Source organism: Vombatus ursinus, unplaced genomic scaffold (assembly GCF_900497805.2).
Source record: "Vombatus ursinus unplaced genomic scaffold, bare-nosed wombat genome assembly UNPS02009918.1, whole genome shotgun sequence".
Lineage (NCBI taxonomy): Eukaryota > Metazoa > Chordata > Mammalia > Diprotodontia > Vombatidae > Vombatus > Vombatus ursinus.
In genome coordinates, this window is record NW_020949696.1 from 5,704,364 (window position 1) to 5,720,120 (window position 15,757).

Below are 15,757 nucleotides of genomic sequence, written 5' to 3' on the forward strand. Positions count from 1 at the left end.
CAGCAGTTGTTTGTAATAGACCTGGAGGCTGACAAAGCCTCTATGTCCCTGCCAGACATTAATATCTAGGCTGGTCTGGGTGGACCGTGGGCCACCCCAAGGGGCTGATGCTGATCAGGGCTTCTAACACCCCACCCTGGGAAAGCAGGAAAAGCAACTTAGATACTCTAGGACAGTAAGCTGACAGGAGAACCTATAGAAAATGCCCTTTGGACCATGGCTCTTGGCTCTAAGTGACCCAGGCCCTTACTCCACAGTCTGTGGAGGGAACTCACACTTTTTTTCCTGGGAGAAAGCCTAAACTGCTAGGGACTTGTGTGTGTGTGTGTGTGTGTGTGTGTGTGTGTGTGTGTGTGGTGTGTGTGTGTGTGTATGTGTGTTCACTCACTGGGAGGGGAGGGGGATCAAGTGATCTTGGGTCAAAACTCAAATGCCACCCCCTTCCTTAACAAGCCTACGAAGGATTATAGGATCTGAAAAAGGCCTTAAGAGAGCATCTAATGCATAGGTTCCCAAAGTGGGCAATACTGCCCCCGGGGAGCCCTGGAATGATTGGGGGGGCAGTAGTAACCTTGGGTGCAACTGGGGAGCCTTGAATAAAAATAAGGAGGCTGTGGAAGCATAAGGAAAGAAGAGAAGAAAAATTTTGAAAAACTGTTTCATCTGTTATGTAACAGAGTTAAAGTCATAGTGGTTACATTATTTTCCAAATAAACACACAAAATGCAAGTTATAACCAATCAGCGGTCAAGTCCACCGACAGGTCTTAACAAGCAAGTCTTGGGGAAAAAAATAAATATATAAAAATAGGGGCAGCTAGGTGGTGCAGTGGATAGAGCACTGGCCCTGGAGTCAGGAGGACCTGAGTTTAAATCCAGCCTCAGACCAAACACTTGACACTAGCTGTGTGACCCGAGGCAAGTCACTTAACCCCAGCTGCCTAAAAATTAAAAAAAAAAAAAGCAAGTATTGGCAGTCGATCGTGTGTAATGACTTGTTTACAATATAATACTATACCGTTGCATGATGCAATATTGAATTATCAAAATTTCAATGCAGGAGAACCACAAATTTACAATAAATTATTAAATTTAAGATGCCATTTAAAAAAATTATATTTTTTTGAAATGACGCAAATTTTAAAAAACTGTTAAAAGGTTAAAGAAAGTAGATTTTTGTTAATGATTAAATTTATTAATACAAAATAACAATGTAAGATAATATGTTGAAATGTGGTAGGGGCAAATGTGACGTCTAACAGTTGGATTGAAAACTAGACGATATTTCCCATGAAAATGATTTAGGGCTCTTAAAGGACTGAAGCTCAGGGAGAACAACGAGGGCATGGCACCTCAAAAGGCCAATGTGGTCTGAGGCTGCATTAACCCAAGGTGCCCATCCAGAAAGAGGTGAAAGGGATGGGGTGGGGGGAAGATAAGGGGTTGGCCCTCCTTTACCCCAGTCATAGTATATCAGTAATACTATGCTCAGTGCTGGGTACCACATTTGAGGAAAGACATTGACAAACAGAAGAGCATCCAGAAGACAGTAACCAGGGTAGGGACAGGATGGGAAACCATGCCACATGAACACAAGCTGAAAGAACTGGGAGTGTTTAGCCTGGAGAAGAGAAGACTTAGGAAGACTGGATGGCTACCTTCAGAAGCATGCAATGGGCTGTCACATTGTAGGAGGATTAGATTTGGTCTCCTTGACCTAAGAGGAGCAAACTAGGACCAGTAGATAGAAGCTGCAGAGATCGATTTCAGTTCCAAGTAAGGAAAAACCTATGCATCCCAATTCTGAGGTTCTGTGGCTCATCCAGAAGCTGAATGACAGACCATTTGTCAAGGATACAGCAGAGGACATTCCTGGATGGGGTGGCAGGCTGAACCAAATGTTCACGAAGGTCCCTTTTTCCTGTGACTGTCTGATTCTGCCCTTCTGGGATAACTGATCCTTCAATTTCTGAGTCTCTTTCTGGCTTTCTATGTCTCTTCCATGCTCTTTTACGCCATCCCTTCCCTGTTGATGATGCAAGATTATTCTCTTTCGCAGCCCTGCCTTTGGGAATGATTCCCCGGCAGAGGTTCTCCTTTGCAATCCTAGCTCCTCCCCCTCCTCCTCCTCCTTTCTTCAAAGCTGTTTCGGACCTCACACTTTCTCATATTGTGAAGGGAAGGGTCTGCTCTATATTGACACATGCTGGGCAGTGGAAGGAAGAGATACCCCACTGGACTTTGCAGGTGTTTGGTCAGGTACTCGAGGACAGGACATTTCTCTCGAGGCTAAGAAGGGTCAGGGAAGATTTTGGAGATGACACAGTGTTGTGGAAAGGGTGTATGAGAGGCCTGGCCCAGAATCTCTTCTACACTGTTCCAGGACTCAGTGACCATGGGTAAGGCCCAGAATGATAAGAACCTCAGAAGAGGACATCAAACCCAACATGAACTGGAACAGAAATTCCCCAGCAATGTCCTCCATAAAGGGTCATCCAGCCTCTGCTTAAAGACCCTCATTAATGAGAAACTCAGTCCTGCCCAAGGCCACCCATCTATTTCAGAACAGCTTTAATTACTTGGGAATTCCTAAATCTGCCTCTGTGCTCCTATTCATCGTCCCAGTGCTGTCTTCTGGGGCCAAGCAGAGAGAGTCTAATCAAAGCTCCCTCCACATGAAAAGCCTCCAACTGCTTGGAGAGGAAGGTAGCACAGCCTTGTACCTGAAAATCAGGAACACCTGGGTTTAAATCTAGCCTTACTATTAGCTGTGTCACCCTGAGCAAGTCACAGCCCCCATTGGCCTCAGATTCATCATCTATAAGTTTGGACTTAATGGCCTCCAAGGTCCTTTCATATTGAATCTATGATCCTAAGTCTCCATACCCTCCCCCAACACAGCCCAGTCTTCTCTTTTTCAGTCTAAATAAATCCACTTTTGTTTCCAATTAGTTTCCGTGCCCTAGTCCCCTCATCATTACAGCCTCCCTCCTCTGGAGCTTCAGCCCTCAGCTCCTAGCGATAGAGCTGGGAGGGGCCTCACAGGCCATCTTCTGACCCCGTCCTGCCTTGTACAGTTGAGAAGTTTGAGGCTGCGAGAGATTAAATCACAAGGACTTCCAGCTCTAAGAACCCCTCAGAGACCAAACCTCCTACATTCTCAACTCACTGAGGAGTCTGTTGGCGGGCTGGCTGGCTGGCTGGCTGGCTGTTATGGTCAACTCCCTTCCCAACCACACCCTTCCATCTCTGGAGGAAGCAGAGCTAACAAACATTTTGTGTAAAAAAAGATCTGGGGGTTTGAGCAGCTTGTAAGTTCAATACGAATCAACAGTGTGATTTTGGCTAATGTTATCTTAGGCTAAATTAAGAGGCATAGTGTTCAGAATGAGGAAGAATGGGGGGCCATGTTACTGGCACTGGAGCTGTCAGATGTTCAATTCTGGGTGCCATGTTTTAGGAAGGATGTTGACAAACTGATGCCCATCCCCAGGAAAATTATTAGTGTGATGCAGATCAGTTGAAGATGTTTAATTTGGAGAGGAGAAGATTGGACGGAGGACACGGGCATGATCTCTGCCTCCAAGTATCTGAAGAGTTGTTGTGTGGAAGACAGATGAGATGGTTCTCCTTTGGCTCAGAGAACAGAGCTAGGAGCAGGAGGCCTAAGTTACCAAGAGGCAGAAACGGGCTTGAGACAAGGAAGAACTTTCTAACAATCAGCTACAATGGCAGCCGTAGACCAGGAGGCAGCAAATTCCTGGTCAAGAGACATACTCAAATAAAGGTCAGATGGCTACTCGTCAGAATGCAGTCAAGGAAGCAATACCTGCCTCACTTTGGTGCTGGGCCAGACGCCCTCTGAGACCCCTTGAGCTCTAAGATTCTGTAGTTATAAGAAAGTATCACCCCACTGATTGCTGGGAGGTTTGGGTTTTAGTCACCCCTGCTGCCCCTGGTCTGCCACTGGGCCTGGGCGTTCAATGTCTTTGGCTCTCAGGTGCCTCGTTTATAAAGTAAGGGTGGTGACTTCTTTCCTTGAAGACAAGGCCTGGACTTGATGGCCTCCATGTTCCCTTCAAGCTTTAAAACCCATGACTGAATTCAATTTGGCCCTGCTGAGCTCAGCAGGAATCGCAAAGCCGTGGGTTGACTGCATTTTTGCACAGGACTAAGCCAGGAAAAGTAGGCTGATGACAGAGCAGGGATCATCAATGACGTCTTTGTGATACAATCACATCAATCTTCTAAGCATTTTTTTTAAATGTTGGCTCATGGGGGGAAAGCATTTATTATGAACCTACTAAGTGCTAGGCATTGTGCTAAGCACTTTGCAATTATTATCTCAGTTGATACTTACAATCCTGTGTTGTAGGTGCTATTATGATCCCCATTTTAATTTATTAATTTATTTATTTTTAGTTTTCAACATTCACTTCCACAAGATTTTGAGTTCCAAATTTTCTCCCCATCTCATCCCTCCCCCATCCCAAGATGGCTTGCATTCTGAATACCCCTTCTCCTAATCTGCCCTCCCTTCTATCTCCACCCCCCTCTCTTATCCCCTTCCCCTTCTATTTTCCTGTAAGGCAGGATAGATTTCTATACCCCATTGCCTGTATATTTTATTTCCCAGTTGCATATGAAAACAATTTTTAACATTTGTTTTTAAAACTTTGGGTTCCAAATTTTCTTCCTTCCTCCATCCTCACCCACCCTCATTGAGAAGGCAAGCAACTTGATACAGGTTATACATGTGTAGTCATGCAAAACACTTCCATAGTAGTATGATCCCCATTTTACAGTTGAGGAAACTGAGGCAAACAGAAGTTAAGTGATTTCACCAGGATCACACAGCTGAGGCTACATTTGAACTCAGGTCTCCCTGAGTTGAGGACTTGTACTCTGTGCACTATGGCACCACCCAGCTGCCTCATGGGATAATAATAGAACTGAAAGGCACCTTAAAATCATCTAACCAACTCCCTCATTTTACAGATGAGGAAAATGAGGTCCAGAGCCTTCCTTAATGTCACCACAGCAGGAAGTGTCAGAGCAGGAGCTCAGACCAGGGCTTCCACACTCTCTTGTATGAGAAAGGAAGGCCATGTGGGTGACCGGGTCTCTTGTCATTCTCCTGCTACAACTGTAGCAAGTTAAAGCTATAACAGTCCTTGGACAGAGTCTTGTCCAATTCCCTCATTTTGCAGGAGAGAAAACTGAGGCCTTGGGTGCATAAGTGACTAAGGCACCCAAGGTGAGATGGGAAGCAAGCAGCAGAGCCCAGGATTGCACCCAGGGCTCCTGACACCCAGATCAGGTGATCTTCAACCTTCAGCTGCAGCAGATCCCTGAGACCCAGGAGGCTGCCTCAGAGGGAGGAGTGAGGGAAGGGGAGCCCAGGCCTTGCTGAGCATGCCATGTGGCCAGGGGCAGAGTGACTCACATTGACTCTGGCATAATGACGAGTAAGATCCGCAGCTGCTATTAATAGCAGCCAGGACTGGCTCAGCAGGGGCTGAAGGAGCGCTCTTCCTCCTGAGGGGCTCTCATTCAGAAATGCTGAGCTAGGGCCTGGGGTTGGGGCGGGGGGAACACTGCACCATGGCTCTGAGAAGCTAGGAACTCAGCCTGCTAGCTTCTCTCCTCTCTCTGCAGACTCTGGGCAAGCCTGAGGGCAACTGTGTATTTATGGGGTGGCCTGAACTTCTACAGGGACTGGAAAATTCTGACCAATAATAATATCAATAACAATAAAATCAATAAAACCAACAAACATTTATTAAGTGCTGACTCTGTATCAAGTCCTGTGCTGGGTGCTGAAGATTCAAACACAAAAAATGAAACCAAATCTACTCTCCAGGAGCTCACATTCTGTCAGGGGAGACAGCACAGATACATATGAAATACCAAATCAATGCAAGGTGTTTAGGGAAGGAGGGATTAGTAAGGCTTCCTGGAGAAGGTGGTGCTTACACTGTCTTGAAGGAAAAATGGGATTCTATACCGTGAGGTGAGGAAGGAGGACCCCCTGGGCTTGGGAGTGTGCCTGTGCCAAGGCCTGGAGAAAGGACACAGAGCTGCTGGGCCAGCTAGAGCCCCCACGGAACAGAAAGGACAATTTGGTTGGATTGTAGCATGTGGGAAGGTGAGTAAGGTATGAAGAGACTGGAAAGGTCAGCTGGCACCAGGTTGTGAAGGATTTTAAGAGGCAAACACGGTTTATATTTTATCCTAGAGTATTGTAATAGGGAACCATTGGAGTGTATATGGTAAGGAAAAGACATGATTAGACATATGCATAGGGAAAATCATTAGGCATCTGTGTAAAGGAAAGATTTGAGGTAGGGAAGCCCATTAGGAAGCCTATGCCATAGTCTAGTTGAGAGGTAATGAAGGCCTGAACTAAGGTGGTGGCTGTGTGAGTGGAAAAGGAATAAGCCAAGACAGACGTCATAGCAGCAGAAATGGCAACTGATTGCATACAGGGGGGAGGGAGGAGTGAAGAGTTGAAAGTAATGAACCTGGGAGCCTGGAAGACAGAAACAGGAAAATTTGGAAGATAAATTGGTGGGTAATAATAATAGCTTTCTATATCACTTTGATATTTTCAAAGTACCCCTACCACAATATAACATGACTGTGGGGTGAGTAGTACAGTATTCCCACTGTACTACTGGGGAATGGAAGTCATTTGCCCAAGGTCACAGGGACTGGCATGTAGTAGGGGCTTAGTAAATGTTTATTGACTATTATTGACTAATGCCTGAGCTCTAGAGCTATGATTCTTTCCAATTCTAAGCCTAGGACCCTGTGACCCTGTGATGCCAATGACTACTCTATAAGTGTCCAGATTCATATTGGCTACAAACAGTACACTTTCCACTTTAGCATTATGCCCCTCAAATGAGATAAACTGAAGGGAAACTGGATCATGGAATTACCAGGCCAACAGCCAAAAGCTTCCTAACTACCTTCCTTGCTCAGGTAGGAGGACCCCCAACCTAGGGACAAACACAGCTCCTTTGTTTGGAAATCTCAGTCATACACAGATCATGGCAGTGTTTTGCCCACGACGACATAGGTATGGTGATAGAACCAGCCCTGTGCTGTCCAACACCCCCTACCTCTCAGAACATCCCACCCCTTTAGCCTGCTTTCTCTAGGCCTGGGCTAAAGCTAACTGCTCCTGCGCAGTTAGCTTCTGCCCTGTGGCTGTTGTCAGTACCAGCTGGGTTTCCTCCAACTCTCACTGTCTCTTCCCAGCAGCTTCCTTCCCTGCCTCCTGTTCTATTGGTCAAGCTGGCTCCCTGGGGCCCTGTTCCTGCTGGACCCTTGGGGTTGGTGACTAAACAGAGCTCCTGTCTTGGGCACGTCCTGGTTCCCTCAGCCAAAGCCTCCACTGTCCCTGATGCTTCTGGAGAATGCCTCCCTTCCACTGGAGTTCCCTGCATTAGAATGCTGGAAAGGATGTGATCAGGGTTGCTAACTGCCCTCCTGAAAATCTCCAGCAAGATCATTGCAAAAATGTGGCAAATGGACAACGTTCACATCAGGGAGAATGATGATCAAATCTAACAAGCCAAAGTATTTATTTTGCCTATTTAGGAAGCATTGTGTTTTAGGAGGTACATTGGCAAACTGGAACATGTCCAGAGGAAGGCAACCAGGACAGGAAAGGCACTGAAAACTACATCATAGGAAGATTAGTTAGAAGATTGTCTAACTGGGGCGGGGGGAGGTAGAGGGAGGGGGAAGGTGGGAGTGGTGGAACCAAGATGGTAGAATTAGAGGCAACCCAGCTGAACTTTCTCAATATTCCCCTCCAAATGTCTTTAAAATAATGCCTCAAATCAAATTTTGGAGTGGCAGAGCCAAAAAAAGGGTGAGACATTTTTCTGGCCTAAGAAAACTTAGGTAGTCTGCAGAAGTTTGTGACACCATTCTGGAGCTCAGACGTGCTGCAGTGGCTTCAGGAACTCTCAGTCCAGAGATGGGAAAGGGATCAGACAACTGGTCAGAAAGAGATTACATGGGACCTTTTGCTGGCATTGGGTATAGCTGGCACTGATTGGCAACTCTATTACTCACACACTGTTCTGTCGCAATTCCAGGGCAGAGAGGAGTGCTAAGGATTGGTCACAAGGGAGCACGGGCCTTGGTCACAGTTCCAAGGCAAAGAGGAGCACTAGCACTTGTGGCTGCAGGGGACCAAGGGGCCCTTCCTGGGTAAAGATCAGAATGCAGACCAGGAGAGAAGTGACAAGATGTCTCCCAGGATCACACCACCCTGGAACTACCAAAAACCTGCAGACCCTCACAATGAGCTCTGAAAACAGTAGCACAAAAAGGCCAGAAACGTAGGACAGTGCCTGTCTACCTCCAGGTGAGCAGAGCCCAACTTTAACATCAAGTTTAAAGTCAAGAAATAAGCTGGAAAATGAGCAAGCAACAAAAAAATAATTTAACAATAAAAAGCCACCACAATGGCAGGGAAGACCACAACATAAACTCAGAAGAAGACGATAATGTGAAAACAGCTACAAACAAAGCCTCAAAGAAATATGCTAATTGGACCTAAGCCCAAAAAGAATTTTTGGAAGAGTTTTGTTTGTTTTTTTTTAAAAGAGATAAAGAGTAATAGAGGAAAAATAGGGGAAAGAAATGAGAGTGATGAAAGAAAATTATGAAAAGAGAATTAACAGCTTCTTTATAGAGGCACAAAATTTAGAACTATGCAGAAAGGCCAATCAAACTCTGCATACTCTTTGATCCAGCAATATCGCTACTAGGTCTATATCCCAAAGAGATCATAAAAAAGGGAAAAGGACCCACATGTACAAAAATATTTATAGTAGCTCTTTTTGTGGTGGCAAAGAATTGGAACTTGAGGGGATGCCCATCAATTGGGGAATGGCTGAACAAGTTGTGGTATATGAATGTATATATGATATATGAATGTAATGGAATAGTATAATGTGATAAGAAATGATGAGCAGGCAGATTTCAGAAAAACATGGAAACACTTAAATGAACTGATGCTAAGTGAAGTGAGCAGGACCAGGAGAACATTGTACATAGTAACAGCAACATTGTGCGATGATCAACTATGACAGACTTAGCTCTTCTCAGCAATGCAATGATCTAAGACAATTCCAAAAGACTCATGATGGAAAATGCTGTCCACATCCAGAGGGAAGAACTATGGAGTCTGAATGCATATTGAAGCATACTATTTTAATTTTTTTTTGTATTTTGGGTTTTTTTGGGGGGTGGATGGTTTTCCCTTTTGTTCTATTTCTTCTTTCACAACATGACCAATATGGAAATATGTTTAACACGATTGTACATGTATAAATTATATCATATTGCTTGCCATTTTGGGGAGGGGAAAGGGAAAGGGTGGGAGAAAAATTTAGAAATCAAAATCTTATAAAAATGAATGTTGCAGGGCAACTAGGTGGTGCAGTGGATACTGCACCAGCCCTGTAGTCAGGAGAACCTGAGTTCAAATCCAGCCTCAGACACATAATATTCACTAGCTGTGTGACTCTGGGTAAGTCGCTTAACCCCAATTACCTTACCCCACCCTCAAAAAAAAAAGAATGTTAAAAACAATCTTTACATGTAATTGGAAAAAATAAAATACTATTTACAAAAATAAAAGAGGCACCAAAAATATTGAAGAAAACAATACCTTAAAACAGGACACATGGAAAAAGAAGTGCAATGTTTTTCACCTCTACACATGTATAACCTATATCAAATTGTTTGCCTTCCCAATGAGGGGGTAGGGAAGAAAGGGAGGGAGAGAATTTGGAACTCAAAATTTAAAAAAAAATAATGTTAAGAATTGGGGTTTTTTACATGTAATTGAGAAAAAAATAAAATATTAAATTTTTTAAAAAAGGAAAAATATGTACAAAATCTCACTGAAGAAAATAATTCCCTAAAAATTAGAATTGGACAAGTGGAAGCTAATGACTCTGACACATCAAGAAACAACAAAACAAAGTCAAAAGAATGAAAAAATAGGAAAAAAATGTGAAATATCTTATCGGAAAAAGCATTTGACCTGGAAAACAGATTGAGGAGAGACACTTTAAGAATTATGGACTACCTGAAAGCCATGATCAAGGAAAGAGCCTAGACATCATAGTTCAAGAAATTATCAAGGAAAATTGCCCCAATATCTTAGATCCATAGGGTAAAATAGAGATTGAAATTATCCACCAATCACCTCCTGAAAGAAGTACCAAAATGAAAACTCCCATAAATATTATGATCAAATTCCTGAACTTCCAGGTCAAAGGGAAAATATTTCAAGCAGCCAGAAAGAAACAATTCAAGTATTGTGGAGTTACACTTAGGAACACACAAGATTTAGCAGCTTCCATATTAAAGGAGCAGAAGGGTTGGAACATGATATTGTAGAAGGCAAAGGAGCTAAGATTACAACCATGAATAACCTACCCAGCAAAGCTGAGTATAATGCTTAAAGGGGAAAAAATGGATATTTAATAAAATAGAGGACTTTCATGCATTCCTGATGAAAAGACAAAAGCTGACAAGAAAAGCTGACATTCAGACACAAGACTCAAGAGAAGAACAAAAAGGTAAACATGAAAGAGAAATCATAAGGGACTCAATAAAGTTTAACTGTTTATATTCCTATATGGGAAGATGATACATGTAACTCCTAAGAACTTTATCATTATTAGGGTAGTTAAAGGAGTTTACATAGACAGAGGGTATGGGTATGAGTTGATTATGTTAGAATGATCTCCAATAAAAATGAAGGGGTAAGAAAGAGGGATGCACTGGGAGAAGGGCAAAGGGAGAGGTCAAATAGGGAAAATTTTCTCACATAAAAGAGGTGTGCAAGAAAGAGCTTTTATAGTGGAGGGGAAAATGGGGGTGAGGTGGGCAATGCTTGAACCTCACTCTCATCAGAATTGGTTCAAAGATGGAAGAATATACACACTCAGATCTGTATAGAAATGTACTTTACCCAATAGGGAAATAGGAGGGGGAAGGTATAAGAGAAAAGGGGGGCAGTGATAAAAGGGAGGACAAATTAAGGGTGGCAATGGTTTTAGAAGCAAAATGTCCTTTTGAGGGGGAACAGATAAAAAGAAAGAAGAATAAACATAAGAAAATGGGATGAAGGGGAAAAACAGTCCATAATCATAAGTGTGAATGTGAATGGGATGAGCTCACCCATAAAACAGAAGCAGACAGCTGAACGGATTAGAGATTGGAATTCAACATGTTGTTTACAAGAGACACACCAGAACCAGAAAGACACATACAGAGCTAAAACAAAGGGCTGAAGCAGAATCTAATGTGCTCCAGCTAAACTGAAAAAGGGCAGGAGTAGAAATTATGATCTCAGACAAAGCAAAAGCAAAAATAGATCTAATTAAAAGGGAAAATCAGGGAAATCATATTTTGCTAAAAGGTTACATAGACAATGAAGTGATATCGAAAATTTTTACATCAAGTTTCTCTGCTAAAAGCCTCAATTCTCAAATGTATACTGAGTAGTGAACTGAATCAAATTTATAAAAATAAGAGACATTCCCCAATTGATAGTCAAAGAATATAAACAGGCAGTTTTCAGAAAAATAAATCAAAGCTCTTTACAGTCATATGAAAAAATGTTCTAAATCACTATTGATCAGAGAAAGGCAAATTAAAACAGCTCTGAGGTACCATCTCACACATATCAGAAATGACAAATGCTAGAGGAGATGAGGAGAAAAGAGCATTAATGAATTGCTGATGGAGTAGTGAACTGGTCCCACTGTTATGGAGAATAATTTGGAACTAGGCCCAAAGGGTTGTCAAACTGGGCATACTCTTTGATCTAGCAATACAATCACTAGGTCTGTATCCCAAAGAAATCAAAGGAAAAGGAAAAGGACCTAGATGTACAAAAATGTATAGCAGCTCTTTTTGAGGTGGCAAGGAATTAGAAATCAAGGGGATGCTCATCAATTGAGGAGCAGCTGACATAAGATTGTGATAGTATACTCTTCTGTTATAAGAAATGACAGGGAGCAAGGGAGAGAAAAATTTAAAACTCAAAAGCTTATGGAAGTGAATGTTGAAAATTAAAAATAAATAAATAAATTTAAAAAGAAAAAGAAAATGACAATGGGGCAGTTTCAGAAAAACACGGCAAGACCTATATGAACTGATCCAAAGTGAAGAAAGAAGAACCAGGAGATCATTGCGCATAGTAACAACAATGTAATGATGATCAACTGTGAAATACTTGGCTAGTCTGATAACACAATAATCCAAGATGATTTCAAAGACTCATGATGAAAAAAATGTTATCCACCTCCAGAGAGAGAATTGATGAACTGTGAATGCAAATTGAAGTATAATTTTCTCATTTTCTTTATTTTTCTTGCTTTTTTGGGAAACTTGGTGAATATGGAAATGAGTCTTGTATGATTTCCCATGTATAACTGATATATTGCTTGCCTTCTCAGTGTGTGGGGGAGGAGATTGGAGGAAGGAAAAGAATTTGGAACTTGAAATTTAAATAGAAAAGAATGTTAAAAAATAAATGAATAACAAATTTTTTAAAAATAGAAGGGGAAAAAGATAGTCTAACTTAGAGAAGACTTGGATAATGGGGAAGAAGGCCAGGCTAGCTATTTTCAAGGCTATGAAGGGCTATTATACAGAGGAGAGATTAGATTTGTTCTGCTTGGCACCAAAAGCCAGCTCTGGGAAGCAGCTGGGTTCAGACAAGCAGAAAGTTCCAGGGAGACAAATACACAATGGACAAAGTGCTTTACATCTATTTTCTCACGGGAGCCTCCCCACAACCCTGAGAAGTGCTATAGGTATTATTATTCCGATTTTACAGATGAAGAAACTGAACTGAGGGGAAGTAATATGTTCATATCTAGTTTCAGGGATTGGCTTTGAACCCAGAATTGTCCGGACTTCAAGGCCAGGACTCTTCCCACCACACCACACCATCTCCTAAAACGAAGAGCTTTCTAAAAGTTAGATATATTCAGGACTGGGAGGGCCTATGCTCAGGAAGCAGTGAATGACTGTCTGGGGTGTTATAGAGCTATGATCCTTACCCACAAATAGGGAAACTGAGACTCAGAGAGGAGAACTGACTTGCCCAAAGTCACATAGCTAATAAATAGTAGGGTCAGGACTCCAACCTAGGTCTTCTGGGGCATTTAAGGGCAGCTTAAGTAGCTTAGTGGACTGCAGTCAGGAAGATCAGAGTTCAAAACCAAACTCAGACACTTAATTAGCTATGTGACCCTGGGTAAGTCACTCAACCTCTGTTTGCCTCAATTTCCTCATCTGTAAAATGAGGATAATAATAGCACCTACCTCCCAGGGTTGTTGTGAGAATCCCAGTAGATAATAATTGTAAAGTACTGAGCAGAGTGCCTAGAACATACTAAATGCTATATATATGTTGACTATGATGATGATGACAACTTCAAATTCTAGGCTCTTTCCAGTAGGGAAAGGGAACAAGCATTTATATAGTCCCTGCTATGTGCACGCTCTGTGCTAAGTGCTTTACAAATGTTACCTCGTTTGCCCAAGATCTCCATTCAACCTGATCAGTTTTAGATCCAGTTCTCCAAGCTTGGACTTACCCTCTCTCCATTTCCACCGCCCCCCTCCCCACCTTCACCTAGTTCTGGCCACTCAGCAGCTTCAGAGTGACTCTGAGTTCCTGGAGGCCAGACGCTGTCTTTTGACTCTTTTTGTATCCGCAGCACTTAGCACAGTGCCTGGCACATAGTAAGTACTTAGTAAATGTTTATGGGCTGATTGACTGTCCCAGAAATGCACCATCCATCACAAAGCTGCATAGTCAGGCAGAGGTCAGTAAGCAGGATTAAACTGACGGAATAAATGGTAGTTTATGTTGCAAGCGAGCAGATCGATACAGAGAATAGTCCCAGTACACGATAGATCACTCCTAGGTAGGAGAAGGGGGCTGGAGGCTTTGGTCAGACAGGTCTTCCTGTTCCTTCCCTCCAAGTGGTAAGACAGGAATCTGGAGAGAAGGCACAGGGCACAGCAAGAGAGTGCGCCAGGGCACAGCTGACGGGATGAGCACAAATTCAGGTCCCCGTTTTTTTCAGGACTTGACACAACCCAGGCTTAGGGACCCAATAAGAATCTACCACCACCCCTCGGGCCTCCTCTCAGCCCACCCTAATAACTTCTTCAACAGAAACACAAACAAGGAAAAACAAAGCCGCCAACACGTTATTATTACGGTTGATTCAATCCAGAGGATTCGTCACCGCCCCATAATTTTCTTCTTCCATTGTCTCCTGCAAGAGGAGAGTAAATCTGGTTGTTTCCAGTTATTTGCCTCCTTCAGTACATACCCCCAAACAAAACAGCTGGCTCATTTCTGTCTGCAGAACACCTGCGGCCAAAAGAAAAGGGAGGGAAAGGAAAATGGGGAATGTGTATGTCTGAGGAGTCTGGGAAGAGTTCAGCCTGAAGGACAGGAAACTTAAGAGGGACCATGACAGTGGGCTTTAGAGTAGACAAGGTCATATAATAGAATGAGCTCCGGATTTGGAGTCAAATAACCTGGATTCTGCTACCTACTGTTTCTATAACCTTGGACAAGTTAATTTCTTCTCTCTGGGCCTCAGTTACCTTTGTGAAATGGGATGGTTTGGATCATATGATGAGATCTCTAAAGTCCTTAGGAATCTGAAAGGGTGTCACATGGAAGAGGGATTAGATTTGTCACAGAGAACAGGAGTGAGCGGAGGAAAGACAGATTAGAAATTTGAAATAAATAAAATGGCTGCAAAGTGCTGCCTCTGGAGGGAATGAGCTTTCCATTCAGCTGGAAGATCATTTATCAGGGATACTGTAGAAGGCGTTCTCAGGTGGGTATTGCTTCAACCAAATATGCTGTGAGATGCCTTCTAGCTCTGGTGCCAGGGCACAGCTGGGCTGATCATTAGAAGATCTGGGTTTGAATGTCACCTCTGACACTTACCAAATGACCACAGGCAGGTCGTGTAATCTCTCCAAGCCTCAGTTTCCTCATCTATGTTATGGATGAATCTTTGGAAGAGGACTCTGAGTACTGAGAACTAGCCTTTCAAAAACAAATGGCTTCCATTCCCCCAGCTCTCTCATATTACAGTGAGTTGCCAAAAAGGAGAGGGGCACGATGCAGGTTTTCTAGGCCCTTTCAAAAACGTGTTGTCCCTTTGGCTATGTGTGTGCGAATATACGAGAAAGGGGACATTGTAGATATCAAGGGTATGGGCACAGTTCAGCAAGGAACGCCCCACAAATGTTACCGTGGCAAGCCTGGATGGGTCTATAATGTCTCTCAATATGCTGTAGGCATTGCTGTAAACAAACAGATTAAGGGCCAGAGTCTACACAAGAGAATTAATGTGCGTATTGAGCATATTAAGCATTCTAAGAGCAGAGATAGCTTCCTGAAGCAGGTAAAGGAAAATGATCAGTAGAAGGAGGAAGCCAAAGAAAATGGCACTTGGGTTCAACTGAAATGCCAGCCTGCTCCACCCAGAGAAGCTCTTTTTGTGAGAGCCAATAGCAAGGAACCCAAGCCGTTGGAACCAATCCCCTATAAATTCATGGCATAAATGACTGTTAAAAAAAAAACAAACAATAAAAATTATTGGGTTAATAAAAAAAAAACAACAAATGGCGGGTTTCCCTTTGTGTAGCAGTTGGCCTGGATGGCTGCA